At 47.7% G+C, this 6,479-nt stretch overlaps 1 long non-coding RNA gene across 1 annotated transcript; it reads right to left on the minus strand.

The window, feature by feature from the left end:
- Positions 1–1,678: 1,678 nt before the first annotated feature.
- On the minus strand, positions 1,679–5,904 carry LOC128899642 (uncharacterized). Its single transcript, XR_008463152.1, has 3 exons — positions 5,855–5,904; positions 4,190–4,309; positions 1,679–1,926 (listed from the first exon to the last, which is right to left on the minus strand). It is a non-coding gene; the product is annotated as an uncharacterized LOC128899642 (long non-coding RNA).
- Between the last annotated feature and the right edge of the window lie 575 nt (positions 5,905–6,479).

Below are 6,479 nucleotides of genomic sequence, written 5' to 3' on the forward strand. Positions count from 1 at the left end.
GGCAAAGGGTTGTGAGGATCTGAGTTTTCTGAGCAAAGGGGCAATACCAGCAATAAACAAACGTCCGCTGCTTCGCCTGGCCTCCGAGGCGTGCCGGAGCCCACCATAAGCGGGACTGCTTACAAGCCCCATGCCGCAGCACGTCGTACGACCGGGTCTCCCGCCTGCCTGTGCCAGCACCACGCTGCCGGCACTGCCAGCCCAGCCCTCCTGCCTGGGACACGGCCCGAGGGGCACCGCTCAATTGATGCCCGGGCAGCGGCAGGCACAGAGACCCGTGCCCCGTAAAGGTGGGTCCCCAGCGTGGGGTGCAGAGCTTGCATGGCCAGATGCAGGCGCCTGCAGAGGACCACCCTGGAGGTGGTTTTTAACCCTTCTACAGAGATTGCTGAGGTGAGGCTTCCATCTGCAGATGCAAGCTTTAGAGGTCAAATTCGTTTCACGCCACTCTGCCGCTCACAGGCAAGCCACTTGCCACGGCAGCCTTTGCAGCCCAGGGAAATGCCAGCACTTTCTATGTGCAAAAGCTGGGCCTCACCAAGGCCAGATGCCACAGCCCTGACAAGCTGTGGTGGATGTGGCACAGGACAGAGGACACGCATGCTTGCTTGCCAGCTCTGGCCCTGCAGACTGCACCCTGCAAACCCCCTGCCTCACAAGTCAGACTAGGTTGGAAAGGTTTCTGATTAGCAGTAATTTAATATCTTTGCTTTTAAATTGATACAAGCAGGTTAGAAACAGCCCAGACACCCGAGTCACATTTAACAGCTACTACCTGCGGCCAAGGCCACCCCTTCACCAGGAGACATGCCTTGCTTTGGGCCATGCATGCCTGCAGCAGCAGACAACTGCCTGGCCCTCCCAGCACAGAGCTTCACCGTGATCTGCAGCTTGGGCAACCACAGCACAGTGGGTCCCAGTTTGACTAGCACAAATGGGCTTCTATTAAAAAACAGATCTGTAAAGAATTACCTTTTAAAATGTTTACATGCTTAGACTTCTTGGGAGTTTTGTGTTTTGAAAATACTCTTAATATAGTTACTTAATTTGGGTATGTAATTAATAACTTTGACAATGTTTTCAGTAACAACTTGGCAACAGAAAAACCCTGAATGTGTTGAGTCCCATGAAGATTATTTTTTTCCTAATGCTTTGCCTGGTTTTACCTTCTTTTTCCCCCACCAGCGTTATACAAAGTATGGCGATTAATCTACAGAGCGTTAAACCTGTCACCACTACAACTGGATCCAGAGATCCCAGCTTTGCCATGCCTATATGCGTTTCCTAAAAGAGGTTTTGAGTAACATTAGGAGCTCAGCACTTACCTGTAGGTGGGTTGAGTTTGCCTCCTGCATTTCTAGCCCAACTCAGAATCTTCCCGCTACTGGAAGCAATACAAGTCCTGAAGGAGACCACAGAAAACACCCGGCCTCTTGCCCACGGTACCTGGAAATACACACAAACAATTCTGTACGCTTCCCGAAAACGGCACTGCGGCAGCACGCGCCGAACGCGGCACCCCGCGCCCACCAAACACGACTGCCTGTGCCAAACGCACCACCACGCGCTGAACAAACGTGCCTGTGCCAAATACGTCAACCCACGCCAAACCCATCACCCCGTGCTGAACGCACCCGCCTGCGCTGATCGCGTCACCCCACGCCAAGTGCGTCACCTGTGCCAAACATCTGCCCCTGCCAAACGCATCACCCTGGACCAAACGCGTCATCCCACGCCAAACGCACATTTGTCCTCGTGTCACTGCCTCGGTACCATCAGGCAGCTCTCGAAACCCTTCAAAACTCCTCTGCTGAGTCATTTCACATTGGACAAAAAGATGAAAGTGGAGTTGCGACTGTAAGATCTACAATCAGCTCCATAAGACAATGAACCTTTCATTAGGACAACTCAGAGGATCTGTCTGTGCTGAAGAGAAAAAGAGTTAGGCCTTCCCCTTCCCTTTCTGGTTTTGCCTGTGCACTTCACAGTTAGAAAAACCAATTAGTTTGCAAACAGCCTGTTACTTCGGTCTCTGTTTACGTGTGCTAATTTGTACCCCTATTCACATTCTAAACCAGATTCTTTTCACTCTAATGCATGGTCACTTGCTTTTCTTTGGCTGTCAGGAAAAGAAGGGATTTCTTGGTGACTGGTAGAAAGAAACTTCCTAGTGAACAAAGTTACAATTAATTCCACAGGAATAAATTCCTGCGTTCCTAGAGCCATCCATCTATAAAATGGGCGATAAAGCAGAGCTCCTTGCTTCAAGAAGTCCCTGAAGATGCAGAGCTGAAAGCAAGCTTGAATCCCTGAAGGCTAATTAAGCAATTAATTTTTTTCTTTTTTTTTTCTTTTTACCCTTTCACAATTCATGCACTTGGAAATCTTCCTGTGTTTTCCAAGGCAGGTATGCCTGTGCCCACAGAGATCTGTGCACTCCTCACTGCTGCCTGCTGCGTTCTCACAGAATGCTTGCAGGAGGCAGTCCCTCGGGTTTCCTTTGTTTCCCATGAGATTAATAGCTTCTGATTTACCACAAGCCAGTGTGCCATGAATTGTGAAATTGCATGCTGTGCACGCCAAGATGTAAGCCCTCAACATTTTCTACCATCCCTCCACTTCCTCCCCCAGTTTGTTTTTTGCTTGCTGTTGCTGGGATAGATGCTTCCCAGGCCCCCTCCCTTCCTAATGAGGATAGGCAATTATGCACCAAGTCAAATAGGAACGACCTTCATTTTCTGAAGGTGAAGGTGATCCTATTCTTAATGAACAAAGAGGCAAGCAGGCTGAGTCCTTCTCCAGCTTCTAGTGTTCCCAGTCCTACGGAGTGGTGGCTTCACTGCCGACTGCTGCTTCACCAGCTGCAGCCTGGGGGCACATGAATGCCACACTACCCCACCTAAGGATCAGGAAAAGTAGGAACCATTTCCCTGAGCCCATGGGATGGCATCTCTCATCAGCTGCTGCTAATGAGGGGATTAAAGGTACCTCCTCTTGTTAGAAGGCTCGGATATGGAAACCTTCTCTTCTCCGGCAGAAGTGGTAAGTGGTTGAGTTGTTGCAAAGTGCACGGGGTAGATGTCACGTGGCAAGTGTGAAAATAAATTTTAAATTAGTGTTGTGCTTGCTAGACTAGAAGCATCTTCTGATTCCTGCTGGGAATTGCTCCTGAATGCATTTTCAGGCCATCTCATCCGTGAGCCTGAGCCAGTGGTTCCTACCATCAACCGACAGTAAATCGCTTCTCTTTGACCTCAGCAGGAATCTGGCAGCTATCCTAGGACCACAGAATTATAGAATGGTTTGGGTTGGAAGGGACCTTGGATATCGCCTAGCTCAAATACCCCTGGCCTTGGCAGAGACACCCTCAAGGTCTCATCCAACCTGGCTTTCAACACTTTCACAGACAGAGCACCCACAACCTCCCTGGCCACTTGTCATCCCAAACACCTGGGCTACCTCTCACGGCTGCTAGGACACATTGTTGACTCTCATTCAACTTCTCATCAACCCAGCTATCTTTCAGCAGGGCTGCCCTTCAGCTTCTCATCCCCCGGTTTATACATGTAACTAGGACCGCCCTGCCCTGTCCCAGGTGCGGAATCTAGCGCTACTTCTTGTAAAAAGGCATACGGTTGGCAACCGCGCAGCTCCCCGCTCGATCCAGATCTCGCTGCAAGACCTTTCTGCCCTCAAGAGCGTACACAGCTCCTCCTAATTTAGTATTGTCAGCAAGCTTACTTAATGTCTGTTCAGTTCCCCAATCAAGATAATTGATGAAATCCTTGAGAACTGGCCCTAAAATTCAGCCCTTGGGAACTACACTGGTGACTGGCCACCAGGTTGATGTAACCCCATTTACTTAAACTCCCCTTGAGCCTAACCTGTCAGACAATGACTTGTTCACCCATTGTATTACAGACGTGTCTAGCTGTGCGCTGGACGTTTTACCCAGAAGGGCACTGCGAGAGACAGTACCAAAAGGTCTGCTAAAATCCCAAACCACCAGGTCTGCCGGCTTCCCTTGATCAGATAGACAGTTGCCCTTGTCATGAAAGGAAATTAATTGGCTAAGCAGGACTTTCCCTTCACAACCTGGTGCTGGGACCACTGACTGCATTTTCTTTCAATTGTTTGGTTTGGTGTTTTTTTCCAGTAACCACCAGGACAACCTTCTCCATAATTTTACCAGGTGCTGAAGTGAGACTGACAGGCCTGTAACTACCAGGGTCTTCCTTCTTTCCCTTCTTGGCAACTGGGACACTGCCAGCCTCCATTCGACGAGGACCTCTTCAGATTCCTCAAACCACTGAAAAATAAAGGAGAGGTCCCACAATGACATCGTCCATCTCTTTCAGTACCCTAGGATGAATACCACAAGCTGCTGTGCCCTTCTGCTCACCCCTTGGAGATCAAAAAGAGTTCTTGCACAGGGAGATACTCCCAGCAATTTCCAGTGGAAAGCTAGAACTATCAAGATTATGACCTTCTGCGGGCCAAATTTAGATGAAGTCATTTGATTTTTCACAGAGGTTGAGCTCTCAGAAGTTCATTTATTCATGCCTTTGTGGATTTAGCCATCCAATGTTTGTACCCATTTGAAATCCAGCCTCTTACACTAAGCGGGCCATAGAAGCACTGATGTCTTACATTAACTGATGACTATACATTTAGTCTTGATCTGGGAATAGTAATTGGCAAATTGTGTCTCCTGAAAGCAATTTCTGCAACAGTGTGACCATTTGAGGCTGTGCCTTTAAGAAAGGGACAGTGCTGGAACACTCTCTGGCTGAATGTTTTGGTGTAGAATGAAAACATTCAGATATTCTAAACGAATTTCATTGGTAGATTGCTAGAATGCAACTTAAAGTTTTAGTGCAGTTGGAATCTTCCTCAGTTCCACTCTGTTCTGCTTTTCCAGCCTGTCTGCTTCTGAGCAACTAGCCGGAGTTTGACCTTGAATACCAGATAAGAACTAATCCTTGCATGTGCTTGAAGCCTACCAGAATTTATTCCTTAATAATTACCTTTCTCTCTCTTTCTAACCCTTTTTGGGAAAAAAGGGAGGTGGGGGGAGAGAGGGGGTACAGGGGGGGAACCCTCCTCTGTCCGGCGGAGGGAGTTTTGTTCCTGTATTATTTTCCTTTGCTGTGTATTTCTGTATATATTGTAAACACTATATATATTGTGTATATACAACCTGCATTCCATATTGCTTGTAAATACAGCATATCCTTTGCTTCTCCGGCTGAGCCAGCCGTGGTTCCTTTCTTTGTGGGGGAGGGAAAGCTGGGCCTTCTCTCACCACCACAGACGGCATCCACAAATCGGTGGCCGAGAGGGATGTGCTTTGCTGTTACCGCACAGTCACGTCATTTGGTTAACTAACCTGGTATTTTGGGATCTAGAATCTAAAGCCATCTGCACAGTAAAAAGCACTTCCCTTACTCTGGAATGCCAGCATTACCAGTATTTCCTTGGAAAAAGTGAACGAAACATGGTAGCTGGAATCATTTCAGGAGTCAAGAGCCGGATGACTAATAACCTATACCTACATGGGAGCCAAGAAGCTTCACCGCTTTCTGAATTTCACATCATTTAACTTGTGGACTCTCTGGATTAGTCCCAGGGCTCATTTACTGACCTTGGCAACATTCTGGCTGGCACATCTGCCAGATGAAATGCTGAACTGAATCATTTAAGCTAAATGTTTTCCTCCTATCTCTATTTTCCAGCAGAACTGCGATTCTGACTCTGCCAAAATATACTAATAGGACTTCGATATGTACCAAAATTACTTACCAGCTCAAGCTCTATTATGTCAGGCAGGGTTTGGGGGTTTTTTGTTACATACCAAGACAAATTCATAGCAGAGAACCTCCAAACAATGTTTTACGCGGCTGAAGGATGTACTTGAGCTTGCTCAGCAGTCACCTCCAGTAGAGTAATACACCCCACATCACCGCACAGGAGACAATTCGCCAAGCATTGTCTGCAAGAGACAACAGCCTCACTCTACTGTCTCAATCAGGACACTTTATACTAGGAGCTGCGGTCTCAGTCCAGGCTGGAGGAACCACAGACCTAGCATCATTGCCGGGTTTTCCCAGCTCCAGATAAACTTTCTGTTGATTTGCTCAAGACAAAATAACTAGAAAATTTACATTCTTTTTCCTTAGCTGTACAGCATTTTCAAGTGCAGAGATATTATTATTCCCAAGTCCTTTAACTGTAGTGGTTAAAGACAAATTGAAGACCGCTGTAACTTCATCCTGGAAGTGTGCCATATGAAGATTGAAGAGCAGCAGCTATCCCAGGAAGCAAGTGGGAAGCAAAGAGCAAATTCTGAGAGGTGATCTGTCTGGCCCACCACCAGGCAGATACAGCAGCACGGAAGCTGCTCCTCGAAAAAGCTTTTGCAGGGACATCTTGTCACCTCTCTCCCCAGGTACTCAGCACTTGGAAAAAAGGCAAAACAA

The sequence above is a fragment of the Dryobates pubescens genome, assembly GCF_014839835.1.
Source record: "Dryobates pubescens isolate bDryPub1 chromosome Z unlocalized genomic scaffold, bDryPub1.pri SUPER_Z_unloc_1, whole genome shotgun sequence".
Taxonomy (NCBI): Eukaryota; Metazoa; Chordata; class Aves; order Piciformes; family Picidae; genus Dryobates; species Dryobates pubescens.